The sequence below is a fragment of the Pyxicephalus adspersus genome, chromosome 11 (genome assembly GCF_032062135.1).
Source record: "Pyxicephalus adspersus chromosome 11, UCB_Pads_2.0, whole genome shotgun sequence".
NCBI classification, from domain to species: domain Eukaryota; kingdom Metazoa; phylum Chordata; class Amphibia; order Anura; family Pyxicephalidae; genus Pyxicephalus; species Pyxicephalus adspersus.
Window position 1 is genome coordinate 2,070,151 of NC_092868.1, and position 24,917 is coordinate 2,095,067.

The window sequence follows — 24,917 nt, forward strand, 5'->3', positions numbered from 1 at the left end:
TTTCATTTAAAATTAATTGTGGTAATGTACAGAACCTAAATTAAAAAAAGTTGTTTCATTCCAAAAATGTATGGACCTAACTGTATGTGCTTGCCTATGACCAGCCTGGACTACGGGTGATTTCCCAGTGTGTCAGTCTCGTACCAATTCAGCATCTGCAGACATGTTTCTGGTTGCGTCAGTGTGGTGCCAATTGTGTCTCTGTGGGGATGTTGCTATGTCAGTGCTATACTGGTTATGTATCTGCCATATGTTTCTGGCTGTGTCATTGCAATATTGAGTCTTTCTGCAGACATGTTTTTGTTGGGTCTGTGAATGTGTCAGTATGGTGTTGTTTGCACAGAGTATTCTGTTTTTTTCATTTTGGTTCTTTTTAACTCATGTTTGCCATCATTTTGGTGGTTTAGTTTTGGTGCTCTATGGTGTGTTTTAGGGATGGGGGTGTTGGCAAAAGGTAGCTGACCTATGGGATAAAAAGTATAAATCCCTTTTTGTATCCTTCTGCTCTGTGTAAGCAGCCATGATGGTCAAACGGAAACAATAAAGTAACAGAGGGTATTCTGTCTCTTCATAATAGGTCCATGCATGGCACCAGTACCTGTAGCTGAGTGAGGGATGCGGCCTGGTATGATAGAGGCTTGGCCTGGGTTGCTGCTCCTCACGCCTCTACTGAATAAGCCACAAGGACAGTTTATTTCTGGCCACCACGTGCACCTCGGAGACACAAGCAGATCTGATCCTGGCATAAAGTAGTCTCTCTGTACTCTCTGATCAGCCATTACTCATTTCCTTTTTAAATAATTGTATTCCGGTTTATCAGCTGCAGTGATTTATGCTTTTCTATGAGTGTGCCAGAGCTTTATTAAATGTTCCAATCTATCGTGTCCTGCAGAGGCTCTTGCAGCACACAGCAAGCTCTTGCAGCCCTCTAGAGCTCTCCCTCTCCCTCAATGACATTTATCTTTATCAGGCATCAGATCTAGATTTGCGGCCCCGCGTCTTCTGCATTTACTTAGCTTTGGAGAAGGAATTAATTCCCTGCTCAGAGACAACGGCGAGAGGCCCTAAAAATTGTCACTTTGAATAAATCACAGCCAAGGTAGACGAAGAAGAAAGCACGGAGATCACACCGGACTGAAAATGAAGGTTATTAAAGCATTCTGACAGTTAAGGTTGTAATGTTTATATTTTATAGTTCCGCACTTTACTGTGCACAGGATGTAACTCCTTCCCCTGCCGGATCATGGCCTTCTTCACCAACAACATCGGTGTAAGCCATTCTACTTCCCCTCTGTAAGACTAAGCTCTGTGATCAACAAGACACAAAACATAATACAACCAGCAAAACCCAAAATTGAACAGGTCAGATTCTGATAGAAATCAAGTTGCTAAGAGAATGTAAACAATCCATAGAGGCAAAGAGGTAGACATGATACCTCTTGGGCCAAATGTGCTTGCACTAAAGTTTATTTTCACTCATCCATTGATTCAGCTGGTCAGTTATGAATCTGACAAAGTAAGGAGACTAATAAATGCCAGGCTGAATGTCCATGCATCTGTGGTGGATTTTTAGTTCATTTAAAGTAGGTGGAGAACTATTAATATTATTACCACTACACACTATATAGTGCTGATATATTACATAGCGCTGTACAAAGTCCATAGTCATGTTACTGTCTCTCAATCTAATGTCCTTACCATAGTCATATGTCTTTAGTATAAGGTCAATTTTGGGGGAATGCAAATAAAACTAACAACCTGTTTTTGGGTTGAGGGAGGAATCCCACACAAACACGGGGAGAACCTGCAAACTCCATGCAGATAGTGTCCTGGCCGAGGTTTGAACCTTGGCCCCAGCGCTGCAAAGGCCACAGGAGTGCTACCCACTGAGCCACAGTGTTGCCCCAATTGGAGGACCTCTTCATTTGTTAACATGAAATTAAATGGCATGAGAATGCTTTAAGTCTGTAAAACCGGACTCACAGCTACAAATTCAGTTTTTGAATTTAAAAAGTTCAGTATTAAAAAAGAAATACGCACAATTTTCTTTACTAATTAACATAATGACCATTTTGGTATAAAACCCTAATACTTCGCCATTTACAATGAGATTACAGACTTTGCACCCCCCCTTTTTATCCCAACAAATGCTACCTATAGAAAATAGTCGCCATTGTTGTAATAGTTGTTTGTGCTGGAAATGCTTCTTTTCATGCACGTCAATGTCAAAGCAGCTTAGAAGGAGGTCATCTGCAGGCCACATTGAAGTCCAGGAACTCAGAAGCATCACAGGAGCATTTCCAACAAATTTCAGAATCTAGAAAAATGCACCTGAAGGAAGGAAGTTGCACAGCACATCATATGAAGTCGGTATAATGACTTAATAAACAATGTACTGTTTTCCTAAAGAGAATTTAAATGTAATACGCAGACAATTAGTGCTAAGGTCCCCATCAGTCCTGATAATTTACATATTTATGTTTAGCAATCGGACTGACATGTCTCAGCCTCTGCCCTTGAAAAAGAAATCTTGATTCACAGCAAAGCCTGTGGTGTATCCATCCAAATACGATATCGGGACGTCACCTGAATCCGATGCCTCAAAAGGCTCCAGCTGCATCGTTCAGACTTCGCTGGAAAAGTTATTTAATATGCACAGAAAATGTGACACTATTGCGGTGACGAGACAAACACAGCAGAGCCTCCACTATTCATTACATAAAACTTTGATATAACCAGAAAATAAATGTGTCTTATAAATATTCAGTGTTGTGTTCTACTTGTCAGAAAGCAAAAATGTCCAAGATGAAAGAGGAATTACCAGAAAAGCTAGAACTGGGTTATGCCGAGTCTGAGGTGGATCCAGGAACCATCTTACGTTATACCGGGGGCCCATGGCTAGGAGATGGCGGATTGGCTGCTGGCAATATTGCCTTCCGAAAGTGAAGTGGGGTGCCACGTGTCTCCCCTCACCATTGAACAGAACAGCGCAGTGTGTACAGTTCTCATTGTTCATCTGTCACTGGAAAAGATTGTTTCATGCGACAATCATCTGACGTCTGTACAAGGCTTAAGGCTGCGAAGGTTGGGCTGATTATGGAGGTGCATGAATGGGTTTTACAGACCCACCAGACATTGTTTACCATCAGTTACTTCCATCAGCCTTTACAGGTCCATGAAAACATTTCCAAACAGGATGCTGTCCCTTATGATCCTGCTTATACAAGTTATAGTTATCCTTACCCCCATGTCTCCAGTGACCTACACGTAAAAGATCGCTCCCCATCGTAATGTGAATGTATAAAGTTTAGGCACTGTGTAGAATAGAGGAGTTTATAATAAGGTATAAAAGTAATAGTCAGGAAAACATATCAGACAGATTAAAAAAAACTGTGAAGCAGGATGCATCTAATTTTCTTCTGTAGGTGGAAAAGTGTGAAAACGGCTATAAATACTCATCCCAGCAGTAGATTATATATTTATTTACTGCATTATTTTTAAAGCACCCTCCACCAGAGCCGTGACTAAAGGCTCCCAGTCAACAGCCAATAAAACAAGCCCGGTCAGCTGTCTGCAGATCTCCGTCTGCATAATGGAGGCCCATAACTCAGGCCCAGCCTGCGTTTTTCATTATATCACAAATCACGCCGCATAATCGTTGGAGAGGCCGTGGAAATGAATTTGGGATGTCATCTGCCATGTAATGATAAAGCCAAAGGCCTTGAATTATGGATCTCAATTACAGTACAGGAGCACTTCATTATGACGCGGTAACTCCCACTACCACGCTGCTCACCACCCCAAAGCCGGCACATCTGCTTTTACCAATGCTGAAGACAAATTCTCATCAGAGGATGAGGAATAAGGTGGGGGACAGAATGAGTCACTGAACCATAATCGGTCATTTCTATACTTTCACACCAATTACTGTGATATATGATGTTACTTAAAAGCTGCAATGGCAGCCGTCCAGTTACATTTAGATAATGAAACAAGCAGTCGGGCTTTTAACCCCATCTTACCCGGAGTCACCCTGCGAGGTATGCCATCGCAACCCATGTCAAACCCCAGCAGAACCCCAAGAGGTTAAACCTGATGCACTAATGGATTCCAAATGAAGTTTGTATTTTTCCCTTTTTAGTATGAGAACACATTTCCTCCTGGCATTTTCCAATAGAATTATACTTTGCAGAGGCACTTATGTTAAACCTTTTATAGATTCTCTTTTAAACGATGACCTTTTGTGATTTCCCAAACCGCTGTAGCTGCTTGCTTACTATGGCGGAGACTATTTCTGTGGCTGAGTAATCTTTCTGGCCGATCTGAGACTTATAATGTGAGTCTGGACCAGAGCATATCAGGACAAAATGTAGAAGTTATGGACGTGTTCACTCACATCAACAGTTTTTATAAAGCAGAGGAATGTTGTACATTTCAATTGGCTTATCTACAAAGACAAGGAGCAATGTGTTACTTTTATGGGTCTAGCCCAGCTAAAGTCACAACTGACGAAGAACATTCTAAAAAATACCACATTAATTATTGAAATTCTAATAAGTAGAAATGATTGTTTGTAACTAAACTTTACAACTCAGGTGTAGCTGTGCACATGGGCACAAAGCCAGGAATTCTCCCGTATATTAGTTTCCTGTGAATAGATTGAGGTGTTAGAGGTCCTACAAATGTTTATCAGTAACTTCCTGTGAACTACAAGTTTCTTCTCCTCATTCATACACATTTCTACTGCATTTCAGCGAACCTGGGAAATGGCATCTATTGTTGCTTCTACTTTAGATGTCATATGATCACACATTCTGTCCCTGATTGAGTTGAGATGGGAGCAAAGTATTAAAAAATAGTATGCAAGCACATTTTGCACTGTGTGTATTCACTCATCAATCTGATTGCTTGTAGAATTTGCATTGATGAATTTTGGGTTTAGTTGGGAAAAGAAAGAAAAACAGACTAATAAGAGAAAATGTGGTTGTGTTGTGAACATTAATGATGAGTTGTACCACACTGCATGCAGCTACAAGGACAAGTGAGGGATCCTTTTACATTTTTTGTAGAAATGTAAATTTTGGTCCATTTCCTGGCCCCAAGGTCTCCACCATTTTGTGTCCAGATTTTACGGAAACTTAGATGCCCAGAACAAATTTGGCACATCAGTATGTATAAATTATCTTGGCTATAAAAACACTGTGACTAATTAGGTAAAGGAGTAATAGGAGTTGGGTATGTAAAGCCAGATTCCTCCTGCAAGATATTATAGAATCTCATCATCACACAGACACACCACTGACTTCCTCCATACCTCTAACTCTACAACCAATAAATGGTGATGTGTGCACCAAGAGATCTAAACACATACATAACATTTAAAAACAAAATCCTTTAATTATCAGTATGAATACCCAGTTGCCAATAATACCCAACCATACACCAGCTCACCCAATCATTGCCCTATATGCCCACTTCCAGACGGTGATTTCTCTTCCCTTCAACATTAAAGAACAAACCATCCATCAGTAACTTATTATTTCCCCAGCTGTGCTGGGACTTGAAGTCTTGTCAATCACAAAGCCACATTTGTCTGCCACAGTACAGATGAGTAGGGAAACTCGTCACTCTATGAGAGTAGGTCATGTAGACTATCAGCCGCCATGCTGAGTGTATGAATAGTAATCAGAGCCCTGTATTGGAGTGTATTCCGACATGAGGCCCCAAGCTCCCTGTAATGTTGCTCATAGCAGCCTCTCAGCAGATGCTCGGGTTCTGTCTCTTTGAACACCTGCTGCATTATATTTTATTTTGCATATACTTTACAGATTCTGCAGTGCTCAAGTAAGGGAAGTATTCACCTCAGTCCTGGTTTCCAACATTCCAACCGCAGGTAGAAAGAAACACACACAAAGGTCAGACCATGATAGAGGATACTCACACATACAAGGTTAATGACCAGATGTATTGCATACAACTCAACTTCCCCAGATAGTCAATGGACAGACAAAAAGTCATAACAATCACTTTAAATTCACTTTTTAGAAAATAATTTGAGGCAGGAGAAAATACTTTTTGCAAACTTTTTGTTCAAGCACATGTGAAAATATCTAAACTGCTTTGGTATCGAATATGGAGGATTTATCTCCAGTTGCTGAAGGGTTTAGTATTTTTTAAACAGAACAGTGAGCTCAAATAACAAAATTTAAGAGTTGACTAGTAACATAAAATACAATTATACATTAATATGGGGACTTATCCGTTTACCACTAGGGGTCAGGAATGACCTTTTTATCCTGAATCGGATCATATTTATAAGGGTTATTTGCCTTTCTCTAGATTACCTAGGAGTTTAGGCAACGGGTGAATGTGATAGAGACATAAAGCCTCATTTGTATAACTGTGTAACATGTGAAGTAGGTTTTGCTAAACACATATTTCATAGTTTCAATATAAGTCCTGCTCTGACTTGTCAGCTGTAATTCTGTATTTGTAAATTTGGTTTTACTCCAATGAGTTTCCTTTGTTGCATGTAAATGATGTGATGATGCTTCCTCTTCTCCAAATCCGGTCTCCTGGATAGCATCAGCACATTTATATATGGAATGAAAGCAATGCTTTGTGACATCTGCAACATTTAAACATAAGTTAGGCCTGTTTTTGAAGCCAAAGACTGGGCTCAGCCAGATCTGTTTTTAAAGCAGCAGAAGGACCAAAACACACCTCTCAAAAAATATATAAATAATAATAATAAAAAAAATATATATATAAATAATAATAAAAAAAAAAAATATATAAAATATCAAAATTATGATAAGTTCCCACAGTTAAAGAGGATCTGTGGTAATCCTGCAAGCAATGGAATAGGACTCGTGTCTTCTGATGATCTAGGACAGTGGTCGCCAACCTTTTCGGACTTATGGACTACTAAATGCACAGACTCTGGACCGCACATGCGCGAAGAGCCGTATGATGTCACTCAAAGGGGAAGAAACATCGCCAGGATGATGTCATAATGCCAGAACCGGCTCACGATGGGAGAGTGGTTGGGGTGTGTCCAGAGACATCCTGTGAGACGTGGTCCACGGCTCTGGCCGGTGTGCTCCCCTTCACCTGAACCCACTGCGGAGGGTAGCACCAGCCAGAGCCGCAGACCACCAAAACTTTCCCACGAACCACCGCTGATCTAAGAGGTAATAATTCTTCTATGCTAGACCAGACATGAAAGGCACGGAACTAATGATATTGTGTTAGCGATAGGCCTTAAAGGCAGGGGTGTCAAACTCAGGCCCGCGAGAAAATACCAAATGTCTACTAGAGCTGGCCCGGCGATACACAGTGCATGCTAATACTACACATCCTAGATGGCTCTGCTGCCGCATCAGGACCCACAAGTGCCCCTTCCTCTGTTGACATTTATTAGGGACCTTCATTGATTGTAAATAATTTTTTTTTAATAACTATCAAGGTTGGCCCGCGACTTGTCCAAATTTTTCATTTTGGCCCACTGTGTATTTGAGTTTGACACCCTGCTTTAAGGATTCAGATGCTTGATGTGGGTAGATTGTGAAGCCAGCACTAACTGGTAAACGGGGTTAGGCAGTACATGAAGCAGATGGACAAACCTTGAGTATATATCCCGTATTACATCTCCCTCCTTCCCAAATTCAGTTTATATGGATGCAGCGTTGTGCCAAAACCATATCAGACAACAAAGGCATCAAGCTTCTGCTTTCCAACCCCAACAACCAATGAGGAATTTATCCACACAATCTGTCAAATTGCTTAATAGGGGGCTTCATCCCACAATTTATGCCAATTACACAAAGATCCATTGTGAAATTAGCGTAGAAAAGACAGATTCTGATTCTGTGACAAATTTATCAAGCATGTTTAATGTTTCTCAGGAGCACCAGAAAAAAAATGTTGGCTCCATCCAGAGAACTTTCTGCTATAATGGAACAAATAACACTCAGAAGATTTGTGATGATAAGCATGCCATTACATAAATTAGCATTCATTTAGAAAGAAAAATAAGACTTATTTTGATAAACGACCCTCTTAGTCTTCAAGGTACGGAGCCAGGAAGACGGCTGAAGTGCAGATCGAGGTTTCAACAATGGACCAAAGCTTTCTGTCTGCAATGCTGATACCTGGCTGGCTGCAAATATCAACACTTCAACCCTTCTACACCTGGGAAGGAACACTGGGAGGAGGCATTCATTTACATCACTGTATACAAAATTACCTAAAACTTATTTTTTATAGCCAAAACTTAATAGAGGAGTTTTCTTCCATGTGTGATCCAAGTGATGCAGTTTATAAAAACTCGGCTCTTGACAAAGGAAAATGTTAACCGTCACTTTTTTAATCACAAAATTTAGGGGGATTTGTTATCTTTTTTTTTCTATATAGTTTGGACTTAAATTTGCAATGGTTGGAAAAGATGATATTGTAGAGATAAAGGGAATAAAGTACAAAACTATGATATTGTAGAGATAAAGGGAATAAAGTACAAAACTACCTACTGTATTAGACACCCAATGTGATATTTAAATGTAAAAATTCTTTACTGAGGCCTAGGGGAAGACCAGTTTGGGTGGATATGACCGTTAAGATGTCAGCTGCATATACAAATCTGGTGAACACTATTGCTACATTTAACAGAATAGCAGTATGGAAGCACAACCTTAAAATGTGCTGGAGACTCCATTCATCTATAGACCTTTATTATATGTTTTACATCTCACATAAAGCAGCACAAGGAGGAGGAACAATCTATTAGGAAGCGGAATCAGTAACTCTTCATAAATGGTTTACGTCCTGACCAAGGACCATACAAAAGCACATTAATGTAGAATAACCCCCCCTTCCCAGTCACCCTCCCCACAATATCGTAGAACACCGTGTGATAAAACCTGCATCCCCATCCACTCAGAAGTTGTTCCAAATTACTCCGCATATTGCTTACATAAATTCATTTCTCTCTACGTTGTTTTGCATATATTACCGCCAAAATGAGTTGCAAGAATGCAGCGGGTTCACTGATTTACAAGCGGAGAAAAACAAAACTGAATGCGATTATTGGTTTTACTGCTGCTTATATTCGTTGTGGCATCAGAGAGGCGGTTCCCCTCTAAACCTTATTAAGAACTAATTATCTCGTTATGTGAGCGGAGTAAAATTATCGTCCACTCAGAGCAGCAAATATTGTGAGGATAAAATGCTTTTGGATGATGATTTTCTATAGGAATAGGAGTTTCTGAGCCTAGAAGGACCACAAGGGGACAAATACAGATCGACCATAGGAAATCCTTCCTCCCTACCTATCACAGCATCGCATGGTGACCAACATCAAGGTGTACTTACCCACTAAGCCATTAACTCCCTCTGCATGACAAAGCTTCTCTATACAGACGTGATGTCCTATTATCTAATGTGAAGATTTCAGATCTTATTTCCTTGTATTTGAAGCAGCACCTCTTAGAATATTATTGCCCAGTAAATACAACCCGGACTGCTAGAAGCATCAAGTCCTGTGGCAGCTGATCCGGTACCCTTGCCAGCCCCTGGCACAATGTTCCTGACAGTGCCGACACTAACTATTATGGATCCTTCACTGCGCCTTTATATGAGAGGATTAAGTGACACCCTAGGCTGGCACCTGGACTTTCCTCCTGCCAATCATAAGCTCCTAGCCATCGTACTAATCAGTGTTATATGGCATATAACGCCAGGATTCCAGGCACAGATGGACAGCTTTGGCTAATAGCAGATTCTAATTTATCTTTGACTATCTGAGAGAGAAAAAAAAGAAAGTTCTGAGTCTGCAGCTGTGTGACCTACCTAAAGTAGAACTCTGACAAGCAGTGTGTGCATCTAATGCATCTAAATGCATGTGCAATGCACATTGCCTAACGAGTTGTTGATCGATCTCTATACAAATGTGATTTCTTGTGTATAAGATTTGTATTTGAAGAGAGGAACAGTAAAATCTGATGTCATAGGACTGCTATGCAAAATGAAGAACACAAAAGGGGAGGAATAAATTACTTTTTTTGAACCTGAGATTTAGCAAGTAACCTCCACATTACTATTGCAGGCCAACAACACAAAGCCACTGCCTTGCATTTAGCTAACAGGGTAGTCACCCTGCTATATGTACTGCCTGCTTGTATTCATCTAAAATATAAAATAGACAATTATTGTGAAAAAAAAGATTAAAGAAGGATATTGGGGTCCATCTGGTTTCTTGAGGTGTTTCCCCAAGATGTGAGATGGCTTCAGATGTTGCTATGAAATATTTTAAGCATTTTTATCTGAATAAATATAATCTATTATCACTTAACTAGAGTTGATTATCAACATCCAGTGTATTGCAGTTTGGTACATTAGTTTTTGGCTTCTAAAATGAATATTTTTCATGTTTCAGCACTAAAAATGTCAGCATAGAAATTTGTCAAACAAACAACTTTATTAGCATGTGATCTGTACTCATCACAGCCCAGTGATCACATTGAAGAATAAGAGTCACCTACTGACCCCCTTAAAGTGAACCAGTCATGACTGAGCTTTTCCTAGATTCTCAATATTCACTATTACTTTATATGAAATTTTTTCCCATCTGTTTCAGTAAATTTGCTGTAATAGGGAAGAGATTCCTTCCTGATCCCCAATACAGGTGGACATCCATGACTGGGAGACATTACCAAATCCAGGAGATCACTTTTCTAAAGGTCCCTGGCCTTCTAATATTGTGAAGACTGGGGTTACCCTCTGGTACATTGGACCGAAAATAAGGCCACACATTGGTGCTTTATAGAAGATGAATGACATGGTTCAAGGTAAAATATGACAATGAAGCAAAGCTCCTCCCTTAATGTGTTTCACCAATTTTACAGGGGGGCTTGGACAATGCTCATAGAGCTCCCATGTCTCAGTACACCATTGGGCCTTGACACAGGGCATAGTTATAAATTCCTGCACGGGCACAGCTAGACAGATGTAAAGGGTTAATGAGATAATATCTAAATTTGTTATATGGAGCACAGAAAAGATTTAAATAAGGAATAGAGCAGCTGTGAAGAGAACACTCATAAAAGATTACCAGCCAGGTGGTCGCGGAACGCATCGAGTACATAATATGCATCTACAGGCGCCACTCTTGTGCTCTTCAGCGTCTGTGTGAGCTGATGTAGGAGTGTTAAAAGTTTTTAAAATGTTATGAATAAGTAAATAGAGCTTTGATATCTCAGCCCAACTTACAAAGAAATATTGTTTTCTCTAAATGACCACCAATCTGGATCTGAGTGAAAGGGACAGCAAATATTACTTTATAGGAGACCAAAGCTGGACGATGGATGCATTGGATGGGATAGTTAGAAAACTATTACATGTATGTAACTGATATACTTGGGTATTCAAAAAACTGAAGCTGGGGCTCCAGTTGAATTAGGACAAAAATATATATGTAGAGAACCCCAAAAAATAGGTGTGAGGTGGGGGTAAGATATGAGCTTTATTCCAGCACCACAGCTTGTAACGTTTATATATGACATTACCCAGAAATCATTCCTCAGTGTGTTGCAGTTTGCAGTTAGTTTCAACCAACCTCACTTCTGCATACACCTCATTTTGCAACTCCTTCCTCTGTCTACCTTTCACCAAAATAACTGATGTTGCCTGGTAGGAAAGGATCAGCTTTCAACTTTTCAACTGTGCCATGGCATCGCCTAGTGATGAGCCCCTTCGGCAAGAGCACAGCATCAGTCACATGCTTCCATACTCAAAAGCACCTAATATTTTGTGCCGAGTAAAGAAGGGCGGGTAAATGCTGCAGAGGTATTTTTATGGGTAGGGCAGCCTTGAGCTTTCACTTTGCCTTAACAAACACCTATTGGGTCCTTTTACAGAATACAAATCTTCAGAGTCACTTAGCAGCCTTAACAAAGGAGGTTTTGTAGCACAGTTTATCGGCCAAAAGACTACAATCCTACCCAGAAGCCTTCTGAAAGGTCTGCTCGATCTACCAAAGCAAAAATCATATAAAACTTAAAATAAATTAATCTATCTAATGCTGGGATTAACCCGTTTAATAAAACCAGCTCATCAGTGTCGGCACCGCGGGGGAGCCATAGAGGCTCAGGGGTAACTGAGAGAAGCAACGAATAGAGTTACTTTAATGACTTTCCTTAAGAGATTAAAATGCCATGTCTGATGGGGCCGCTATATTACGACTCACTGCCACTGGAGGGTGACAGTTTGTCTCCATGCTGCTCGCTGCTGGCGATAAAGCACAGAATAAAATCGCTTTAAAACCCATCATATTTTAGGATTTATATATCCAGGCAATGTATAGAATTATAGACATTTATAGGAGGATCCTGAATGTTACTGCAAAACCGTTTATCTGAAAAATGATCATCTGTAAATCGATATATCTTTAAAAACTGTCACTGGGTCCTGCAGTGTAAATGCTTCATATACAACTTCAGGAGGAAAGCATAAAATGTATATCAGTATACCAGGCGTAATGCAATAATGGAAACTGGAGGAAAAAGTGCGGGTGTCACCAATCAATCACCTTTCTTCTTCATCATTTCAGTAGTCAGCAGGAAGTTATAAAGACAAAATTCGGAACAACACGTTTTATAATGATATAACTATGCAGGCTTCATGAGCAAAAAATGGGCCGGGCCATCACCCCTATGTGAGCTTGCTGGACATTGCATTTAGCTGCTATTCGCACTTTCAACATTCTTGGGAGGTTTTGTAAAGCATTCTACATGGCACTGTAGTATTATTTCTCAATTCATACAGCTTAGTACCGAACCGCCGCAAACCAAACAATCCAAAATCCACACAAACACACTACATAACACCGGGTCCACAAGTTGTGTAATATAAGACTTGTGATATTGTTATTCCCCCGCATATATAGTTGTGATTTTTGTTCCTTAAAACGTCTCTGCGCTTTTTTACCTATACATATAAAAAATTTACGTGTGTGCTATACGAAAAGGGAGCTGAAAAATACTCTCAGCCGTTACTGAATGTATAGTCCAAGCACAGCAATCCATCTTACTCCCCTCTGCCTCTTACAAACAATGGAAATGTCTCAGGTTGAACAGAGAAATAGAGAATTGACTTCCCACAGAGACAGAAAAAGGTGGCACATTTACCAGGAAATACTGGAAATTCTTCAAAGTTGGATGTTAAAACAGAAGGCCGATTATCAATACAGCGTGGAATATAAAGGGCTGTTTAGAGGCTCATTTGTTTGCCTCTCTCAGGATCAGAATCGACGCTTATTGCATTGTAGCTCCTTAAGCCGCCTTCCTGTCGATCAATAAAGAATAAAGTAACTTGCTGATAAAATGGCACTCGGAGTGTTAGAGAAAACGCTGACATCGATTCCAAAAACCCACAGCTCAGTGCAAGAGGAATAGATGTGTATTGTGCAACACATGCACCGGGGACAGGAAGTGTGAACAAGTTTTCCAAATGGGGTCACCGATATTACACCCTGACAGAGGTTTGGATTGTAGACCATCCAAATAAAAGCTGCAATCCAGTTGGGAACTCAGCTTCTCTATCCTTATTGGAAGTTGTTTATAAGCATAGATAAAATAAATGCTCCTTTTATTGCCCGTGGAGTTTCCCCTCTTTCTATATTTACTAACTGGCAACCTCCAGCAGCTAGAAGACATAAATAAGCATGAAAAAGAGTTAGCCACTCATAATTTTTCATGTAGACCCAGGAAAATTTAAATATTTCAATAAATTTTGCCGATGATTTTATGTACAGTAATCTTGTCATTATTTTAAGCACAATCCTGTCCTGCAGTGTTTTTTTACCCATTTGTCAAAAACCTGTGCTATGTTTTTGGAACTGTCCTAATATGTTCTATCCTGGGTTCAAAGCACAAATACATTGCAGTATTCTCCCTAGAAATTTGTTTAAGCTGGGAGGAAAGAAGCTCTTGGGGGGTGGCAGTCCCTGTATTGTAACCCAACTTTTGAATAAACCCCCAAAAACAGCCGGGTGGTCCACCCAGCTAAAAGGGGCTGGGGGGAACACTGCATTGTCTAGGGAAAGGATAAATCCAAACAATACTAAACAAATGCATTCATCGCCAAGTTTGTAGCTTGTTTTGAAAGAGTTGATAACCCTATTAGTTTTTTTTGCTGTGTGTATTTCACCGAGGAGTTTCCTTGTGGCTTCCTTTTCCAGAACAGACCAAAGTATAAAAATAAATATCACTAAACCCCTGTTAGACAAATGTCACCTGAACAAGTGCCCCCATTGGAAGACCTCCCGTCCTGGTGACAACTCTAACGTGGTAAATTCCCCTTTCCTTTCCATAGACACCAGGACACTGATAGAATATCCCTAGCGGAAACGGAGGCATTAAAACATTCAGCTTCAAATCAATTAAATTTACACACATTTAGGTTCTACTAGTTTATTGTAATGTAAAGATAAAAAACTATTCCCTTCCAAGATAGATGGTCCTAGATGTTTCTTTCAAGATGATGATAGGTTTGTAAAAAATATAGATTTATATGAGGCCCAATAAACGTTGTAGTCATTTCTCATAAGACATTTGGGATGATATTACAGAACATATGAGTAAAAAAAAATCAGATAAAGATGAATGTGTGGCCTGACGATCACTTCCCGAGAGTCTTGTGAAAGAGGAAGATTAATGGACATCGTGAGTCCTCTGTACTAGCAAAACACAACACAATGGAGACTTAGGAGAGACAGAGGATAGATTGGAGACACTCAAACAATGGTCAGCCTATTGTTCTATTAAATTAGTCCTCATGTCATCTCTAAGTATTATTAGAGATTGTATTGAATTGTACGAATCTACCTAAGAAGTCATCTAGAAATGAAAGATGAATCTTATTAGGGCTCATGATAAATGTAACTTTTCCTAACTCCTCCTTAACCTTCTGGTTGTTCCAGGGCTTTCAGGGCTCTAAGGTTTAATGTTCAAAACAATACGCTTCAATTCCCTATTTTAGGTGGATGCATGTCTGGGGATTAAAGAGGAACTTTAGGCCAGACACAAAGGTGCATATGTAGGTTTCATTAGAAGGGCAAGTTAAGCTCAAATTAAATATTGCTCAGCCAGGCAATTGGTTGAGGCTCTAAATTCTGCTTCTAAATGAACATATTGTAAAATCATTTATGGAGAGCCCATACACTAAGTAGAAGGTTGCCTGACATTGATACGAAGAGATAATTGTCATCCCACGAGTATTATCATCCAATCATAACTTAATTATGCCAAATATACTTATAGGTTGACTTACGCTTTAAGGCCATCAATTCCAACCCCTCTTCAGGTTTTTGAAGATTCACCACATTATTTTCAGTTCTTTTGTACTCCACTTCACCCCTTGGAGGAAAATTTGGGTCCAAATCTCTCCATACAACTAGCCTTACCCATGAAAATGTACACAAATATCACAAAGGAGCTCCAGACCAAGGATTAAGCCCAAATAACAAGGATTTTGGGGGGCAAGAAGATTCCAGTTATCATAGCCTATTTGCTGCCTAATCAGTTTATTCACTGATAGTAAAGGCAAGAAGAATCTGGGTTTGGCACTCCCTAAAGCAGAACTATACCCAGTAATTCTCACCTGTCCCTGTTGCATCCTAGGTACAACCATCTTCTTCTTTCTCTTTCAGTCTTTGGCCACCTTGATTGGCTGGGCTGGGATGACGTAACTCCCATGTGCCTTCATGTCAATCGCAGGGGAAGTGAGCATGTGCCAGGTGTCCTGGCAACCAATTCTGAGCATGCCCAGCTCAACAATTTTGACAGCTATCCAAGCAATCAGCCAGGTAAGAGTTATGTCCCTTAATTGTTCCTTTGTGCTATAAAACCTGGCCTGCTCACAAATGTTTAAAGTGGATCTTTGTTTCCGCTTTAAACAAGTACAGCCCATTAGAAGATAGTTTAGAAGATAGGACAGTTTTTCACTTCAATGGTTCACACCTAAAGTATGGAATAAAGTGCCAAAAATCTAAATTATGCTTTTAGTTCACGCTTCAATCTTTCAAACATCATTTGCCTGCTTACTGCTTAGAGGAAAGTATTTGGGAATACTATAAATAATTAACATGTCTTTTCATTACCACCTCGCAACAGATCTAATTGAAACAAGCTGTTTACTTTTCCCTTCGAGAACTCTGGACAAGTAGAAGCTCTCTCGCATCAACCCCCTCACTGCCAGCAAATCAAAGGCACCATATCCGTCACATATGTCAGTACGGCGCTAAAGGGTGGAAAAGGTGACTTTCAAATAAAATGAATAAGACCACAAATCCATACCAATCAATTACTTGAGTGAATCTGTGCCCATATGTGATATACTGTCTTGTTGGGGAGTTCAGCAATGCTTCCACAAGGTGGCATTTACAGGAGTCCTGGAACTCTAAAAGAAGTTGGACACTCCGATGAGGAAATCAATAACTGCTTCAATCACTAATCATGATGATGGCCCAACAGAAACTCGGAAGAGGGACAGTCCACCTCTCCCCATGTTATTTTTTTGTTTTAAATGTGTACATCTCTTTACAGGTTCTCTTTACCCTCTCCTAGGTGATACTATTGTGCTGGGCCAATTTGTACCCCAGCCATCACTGGAGTCGTTCCTGTTCCTGGCGGGGAGATCATTGTACAAATATTCATTGTATCCCCGGCACAGACCATGATTGTCCTGGGCATAGCAGAGTATGTGCTGAGGACCATACATGCAATCGGGTGGCCTGATATGAAAGAGTAAATAAACTCCTGACCCCTATAATGTCCTAACACACATTTTAGCACTCCACCAAGTTTTTACCAAAACTGATTTTCCACCATTCTGTCACAAGGAGAGAGATCAAAATTCAGACTCTGTAGAAATAATTACTGATGGTGAATACCAGCCACTTGGCGACCTTTTAAAGGATGATCAGATCCCTCATCATTACTGTCCCATCTATGGTGGGCCTGTTAATGTAAGGATCAGTGTAACTCTGTCATCTCTATGTATGGATAATAATATTGTTACAAACAGGCAATTCCACATGAACACAGAGTCCCTATTCCCACAACCCGTGTAAATAAGCCAATGCTGTGCTTTCATTTCTTTTTAGTTTAATGTTTTATTTCCAAATGACTTGACTTTAACAAACTTTCGCAGTCTGAATAATTTAGATGGCCTAGTAAATAATTAACAATTTGCATGTGTGATAAAAGCAATTCCCGGTTCAGTCTGTCAGCTTTAATATCTATGAAAAGAAGCCACCAATCACAATTCTATGCTAATGCCCCGAAATCCGCCAGATGAGGTATGCAGAGGGATAGATACTGAAATATATATTTTAGGTAAATTCTGTAAGAAAACAAAAACAGAAACCCCCCAGAGACTCCATTAAAGAGGTTGAAAAAGTATTCTGCAAAGGACATTTGCGCATGTGCATTGGGTTTCCGAGTTCAACTCCTAGCAGGGATGCAGTTTCCATAAATTTTGAATGCTGCCCTGTGTTGTATGTGTTTCCTGTAGGACTTTCCAAAAACATGGAGAGTTACTCATTTTCTAGACTGTCTCTTTAATGTAAAGGAGCAGGAGTAGGTTGGAAACATGACGTATGAGCTGCTATATGGCAGAAACCTCTCTGCTACAATGTTAATAAATATATTCTATGTGGTTACAGCCACAATCCTAACCACATAGGTGCACAATTTTCCTGCGTGCCTAAATTCCAATGTCATATTGTTATATGGTGGGCCCAATATAGTGGCTCAGGAGACGTATGTGCCTTACAGCTACAATTTCTGTCGCTTACAGCAGTCTCAACTCTTTTTTGTTAAGAACCATCTGCTGCCTTAAACAGTTCACATAGGAATGAAACTGGAAGGCAATCTGTATTATTTCCACAAACTAGAATCATTCTCAAAGGTGCATAGTTTAGCCATATAAATATTTAATTTATTTACAATTCATGAGTTTGTATAGAGCCGACTTGTTAGCACCTTACAGAAAACACAGAGCTATTCTATTTGTCACTATTGTGAGATATTATAATCTAGTTCTTCTGAGCCACCTAGCTGATCTTCTCCATGGAAAGAGGAAAAGATATAGTGAATGGTGTGGGACCTGATTGGAGATGTTTTTCAACAAGTCCCAGCATGCTCTATCAGATATAGAACTGTCCAATACCAAAAGGTTTGTCCTGAAACCCATAAAAAATGTAGCGGATCATTTATTTAAAATCCCACACATTCATGATTCTGGATTGACCTCATTTGTAATGTACGAAATGTGTTGGCAGTTAGTGTTTTCATTGGCAGATGTGTAATGTTGAATGCTAACCTTTTCAGGGCTTTTCTGCCACTAACCAGAACAGCCGCATTTGGAACCTGTTCCATGTTCATTGAGCGTGGAAAAAGAATAAAGTAATGTGTGTGAATTGCTGTCACCATAAGGCGAATATCAAAGCAAGTCTTTGGACAGAAGGTAGATTCTACCCACCAGAAAGCTTTATCTTTTTGTCCATGGTCAGTTTTGGAATTTGTTTGTGTACTGGATGCCTTTCTAGGTAATATTCCAGAGAATTCCAGGATGTACAAAACTTTTGAGATTCCTAACACACTACTGTTAACTAACTTTTTTTGTTATGTCTGTCCTACATACTGTGTTGGCCTGGGGATATTCCCTTTTTATCATTAGCTCCTGAGTGACCTAGCTGATCTTTTCAAAGAAATCAGGAAAAGATATAGTGAATGGTGTGGGTGTGAGACAGTCCTGATTGGAGATGTTCTTTGACATCTTTACCGATTAGAGAAGGTTCACACTACTCGTATATGGAAGGCGTGAATGAGTCTGGAGATGTAGAAGCGAATGTTATGTTGCCTGTAACATCCTCCAGTTTGGCAGTGGGTCAGTAATGGTTTGGGAGGGGGCATATCCTTGGAGTGCTGCTCAGACCTCCACATGCCAGATAGTTGTACAATACGCAGCCTCATGTAACCAGAGTGTGTAGGCAATTCCTCCTTGATGAAGGCATTGATGGGCCCCCACGTTCCCTTGACATGAATCCAATGGAGACCCTCTGGGCCATTATCTGGTATATAGTGGCATAGTTTGCCCAGGATATCACGGATGCCCCAATCTAGGTGTGTGAGGAGATACACCAGGGCAGTGTTCCATTAACTTTTTGAAGCAGTGTAAATTATGAGTTTCCTGGAACAATGTTTCTCATTTAGAGCACCATAAAGAGAATAGTAATAGGTCGAATGGTCCCATCAGTCAATATTGAACACCAGGGACAAATCATTATCTCCTGAAATTTTACTTATAGGAGGAAACTAATTCTTTGGTCAGCCATCAGGTAATCTCCAACAGACAGACAACTTGAATATCCAACGAGTCTAAGATTGTAGTTCCACAACAACCAGGAAGCTTCTGGTTGCAGAAGACTCCATCATTCTGGTTGTGTTGGTCCCCACAAAATGAATGATGTCTCAGCCATGAACACCCGTCATAAAGACAAGACCAGATGTAGCTCCATGTTGTCATCAGTTGGAGCTGGTGTGCTCCTTTCACTCTCAATATCCTTCACAAATGTTTTACATTCTTTTCCAACTTGTCTTTACTGAGCCAACAGCTTTTGCTTCTTTTTTTCCCCACAAATCATGGGCCATCATTTTGTTAAACAGACCCTTCCTTGCTAAGAGAAGGCTTAAATATTTAATCAAAACACTGCTGTGTTCAGCTTCTTAACTGTTCTTATGAATAATTTGTGTTTGATAGAAAGAGGGAGCAGGCAAAGCGGGTACAAAGTTTCACCTTCCCGGCGGCAAATGTCTTTGTTTCACCTCCAACTAATTCGATAACTTGGGCTATCTAATCGGCTTCAAGGGGCAAAGAAAGACAAGCAAAAGCCATCGTCATTATTCAAATCAGACTTCCCAAAAGTGTCAGTCGCATCCTATAAGCTGCGGGATATTGACAGCGTGTCATAAAGCGGGACTTACAAATTAATGCCCCAAATAATGTCTGCGTACATTTAAGCCAGCAGGACAGCTTTGGCGTCAAGCTGTCTGCAGGTAGAGAGGCCTAACTATCTGTCCAGGAGATGTCGGCTTCTAACTCAGCCAATTAGGGGCTTTTCTCAGGATAATTCAAGAATACGAATTGCAGCCCGGTGACAAACCAATCTGAAGTTCTTTTGTGAGGATAAAAACTGTCATTTCAAAGAACCAGACATTCTAAGGCACTTCAATACAGCGAGAGATTAGTGCGACATTGCTAGCAAAGTTCTACACCACTAGTTTTATTGTACTGAACAATGTCCATCTTCAGAGTAAACTTACTGTCACTGGATAAAGCATTCTATAAAACAGCAATTTATAAAGAAAAATCAGTAAGCTGATTGAAAGTCTTGGTGGGGGGAGGGGATCCTATGTACATCATGTTGTGAGCTGCTTCTCTAGATCTTTTTCTGTAATTGAGCAGACTCAATTGTGTTTTTTATGTGACAGTCAGTTACTGATAAATATTTTACATAGGGTCACATCATAACACACAACTGGGACTTAGGCTAAGCACACACGTCAGATGATTCTTATCCCATAATCGCCTCAGGGCTGATATCGGACGAGAATCTGGTGTGTGTAGAGTGCTCGAACAATAAACAATCGTAACGGAAGTGAGGGGGAGAGCGCACAGCAGGGTGCTGCTCCATCGTCCCCCCTCCATAGAGCAGAACGGTGCTGTATGTACAGCACTTATTCCGTCTTTTGTCATTGGAAAGCGTCGTGAAAGGGTATTCTTCACCTTAATGGTGAATCTATACATAAATAAAATTTAAATTTTTGGTAAAAATAATGCAGGAACTATCTGGTGCACATCTTTTTTTGCAATGAATTGTTGCATTTCTCCTGGATTTGACCTGCCAATTCACATTGTTGTGGTGTGTTATTACACTAAGGCAGCCCCATACTATCCGTGGTTCATTTACCACATGTAGTGGACAATAAGTCAATGGGTTACATCTGTGCATTGTGGTGTATTACGTTGTAGGTGTATTGTGGTGCAATGGGAAGGTGGGGGGGTGTCTTTTTGGATCCAGTGATAATTATGTTCTGTTGCTCTGTCAGTCCAGTAAACACAATATGAGTACAGAGTATCATTAAAGGAAGCCTTCATATCCTCTCAGTGACTCTGTATGACCCTGTATAACAATATCAAGATGCTTTACAGAAACTTTGTAAGAGTTCTGCCCACATCCTCAGACCAACGCAGTGTTCCTATATTTATATATATATTTATATACAACAACCAGAGCTCAAGGGATGCTAAGGAACAAGCTCTCAAGTCTGCAGTTTGCATGTACGATGATGCATGAATTCACTTGTATGGTTGCAGCTGTTGGGATCTGAGGTTAAGCCAGAAAATAATGCTATTTAGGAAGACTTAGACGTCAACTGCTTTTACGCCCCCTCATTACCCTGTATATGACTCAAACCCCTCTCATTATATACCGAGAAAGCAAGCTGCAGCTCTGTGTCACAAAACTACGGCGCCTGTAAACACCACGCTATTTAAAATACATGTAAATCGCAGCGATTATATATTTATAAAAACAGTAATATGAATAGCTAGCATTTAGATTTGTTTGCTGTATTCAGATCGGAAAGAGAAAGAGAAAGTGTTTCTTTTTACAATGACAGATTCCCTATAGATTATCCAATATCCCCTCCATACCCCTCCTACCTGGATGTCAAAATTATCATCACCACCGGTCCTATTAGGTACCAGGGTGACAAGGTGGCAACAGCTTGGTTTTAGTGTACATATGCATTGCTATGAACAGAACAATTTCATTATCCAGAGATCCAGTCCCTTTTTCTTATGGGTTTCATACCCCTTGAGGATGATGAATACCCCCAATTAGGAATCCCTCATGTAATGGCTGCTACACTATAAGTGGAAAGCTGTTTTCTGTTGTTTAGCCTTTATAGAACACAGCAGATCTGCAATCTGTGTAGGAAATATGAAGACAAGGAAGTGTTGGATTTTCCCATTAGCTGAATATTTTTAGCCTGACCTCACAAGTATCACAGAATAACTCTGAATTGAGGTGCTCGCTCCGGCATATGGAGTGTCACTATGACTCTCTCGGCAAATGTCAAGTACAATGTTTTCAGAGGCAGCCAGACTGTGCACATAGCGAACTGGATGAAATGAGCTTGGAATGGCCCGGTTCCTTTCCTCAGTGCACTCTATTAATTCAACACTTTCTTTAAACAAGAAGCACATTAACCTTAATGGTTTGTAAACGAGTGAGACCAAATGGCCTGATCTGCATACAAACTTCATTAGAATAGGGAGATTTCTATCAAAGGCGGCCGGGAGGGAAGTGAGACCGCTGGCTCTGACACCACAATCATAAAAATGCATCATTGCCTCATCCATCCTCATTGCTGGGTAGGGAAATGCTCATGGGGATTGGCTGTGGCCCTTATTTCAGCACCATGGAGAGCACGGAGGCTTCAGTCCAGCAGGATCATTTGGTTCAAAGCTCGAGTGTTTAAGTCTATAAGCAGACCACATCAGGACACGCAAACCAATAAAACTGCCAGTCTATGCAGCACTGCCGGGTTAAAAAAAAAATCAGTTGTAGAAAAGCTAGAACCTTTAGACTTCTCAGAGAAAGCTCAGAGATATGAATGTAGAATTACAATAATTAATGTGTTACAGAAAAAAGAAATAAATAGCGCAATTATATATATTGTTGATCCATATGGCATGTACACCTCAAATTCCAACAGTTATATTTTAGCTGGAGTCAGAAAATGTCACACTTTTGGCTCCTATCTATAGATAGAATGCACAAATACAGAATAATGTATACAGAATAAAGACAACCCCAATGTAAATCCAGAGGAAAGGTGAAGTGATCTGCGCATATTCTGACTTTACATGACGGACTTGTGCCAGTTCTATAGTCGTGACGAGAGACATCTATCCTATAATATGTGTCACCATTCTAAATATTATCTCTGCACAAAACAAGGGAAAGTTACACAACAAAACCAAATACAGGTCATGGTTGTCTACACAGCTGACATTTAGTTTACAGGAGATCTGCAAGCTATTAACCCCTTTTTAACAACTCTGCTATTTCTTGCAGAGTAAATATGAAAACGAAACATTAAAAATGCAAAGCTTCTTACTGTACTGATCTGACAGGCGTAACAACATGATAAAATGGATAAGTGCAAAAGTGAACATGTCACCAGAGAAACAGCATTTGGCAGGTAACAGTTTCATAAATTAAGTGATAAAATACTTTGGATTCTCAGATCTCTAAACCAAAAGCTGGTTTTATTAATAACTCCATACAAATATTAACATCCCCAACATCCTGTAAGCCGCCCTGCTTTTTTTTTTCTTACCATGTGAGAGAGAATGTTCTCACCAAAATCCACCATTCAAGTACCTTGATGGTAAAATTTCCAGGTGCTTGGGACCAGAACCCAATACTATAGATAAACCCATCATAGAATTAAGAATACCTCCTTCTGTAAACACAGAGAAGTCTTGGGGTTGGGGCTTCATTCACCATATCCTCAGGTGAATGCAAAGGACATTTGGATTTTTTTAATGCACATGATTTGGAGAAGGGTGGGAGGGGGATTTGTTATTTTACTAGGGTTCAGCTTTAAAGTCTTTTATTACTGATATCAGCCACCATTCTGAACTACAACACACAGTGGCCAGACCCCCGGAATCCAGGCAGATTTCTGGGTAATCACAAGATTCAGATTGCCCAATGCAGGAATGATTTTTGTATGGCCTCAGTTGGCTTTACAATACCGATCTTGCTTTATATGTGACTGTGTTTTCTAAGTATCAGAATGAGAAATGGACACAATAAGCACAGAATATATCACACAAATTACAAGCAGCACTCTGATCTGCAGAGTAAAATGCGCGCCTTTCCTGTCAGTAACAAGCCTAAAGTGTGCCGTGGACACGTCTCCTCCATGTTTGACTAATTGAGAGTTCAGCGCTGTGTTGTCATTTAAATACCAGATTTACAAAGGTTATCTCGCAATTCCCTGACTCATTGTCAGTGCGCTCAGCCTGTCCCGGCCCCCGACACACATTAAATGATGGAATTACTTCGACAATCATTTTCATACTAACAGGTATAGATTCATTTTCCATTTGATAACAATGCAGTAAGTAATTGTCATGTTCTGCTAGCTCCAGGTAACGCCATTAGAACGCATTACAGTTATGGAGCATTAACAGAACACGGCAGTCAGGGCAATTCAGGATCCACATTATATTATCCATTCAGGTCAGAAGATTTTCCAACAGTAATGGAGAACATTGTAAATTTATTCATCATTCTAGTTATACATTATTAGAATTATTTAATAAGGCAAACTGTAGTAAAGAGCAAAGTATTTGTATTTCTCTCTATGCAGGGTTACTCTCATTTTGTATCTACTACAACATCAGCAGGACAGGAAGTGAGGGTAAATTTCTCTAAAAGAATCCAAAGTACCAGCAAAAACAGGAAAGGCATCCATATACATGAACTGTAGAATATAATGTGCCTAACATAATGTAAAAGTGGCCCTGATAGCTCAGCTTATGCTGCCAGTTTTGTACCAATATCTAGAAGAAGATAGGAAGCAGCTGCTAAAATGTATCACGACTACTGGATATGTAATGTTAGAAAGTTGGATAAAACCAAGAAAAATCACACCGCTCTCTTTAAATGTGCCTAGAGCGAGCCCAGAATGTACTATGTAATAATCATTACCTTTGTTTTCCTTTTGGAAGTCCTCTGCAATACACAAACCAACCCAGTCGCCTGAAGAGCGCAGCAT

At 40.0% G+C, this 24,917-nt stretch overlaps 1 protein-coding gene across 1 annotated transcript in view; it reads right to left on the bottom strand.

Annotated features, from left to right (window-relative positions):
• LOC140341184 (immunoglobulin superfamily member 21-like) overlaps positions 1–24,917 on the bottom strand; it is a 45,106-nt gene that overhangs the window by 16,972 nt on the left and 3,217 nt on the right. The window lies entirely within an intron of this gene.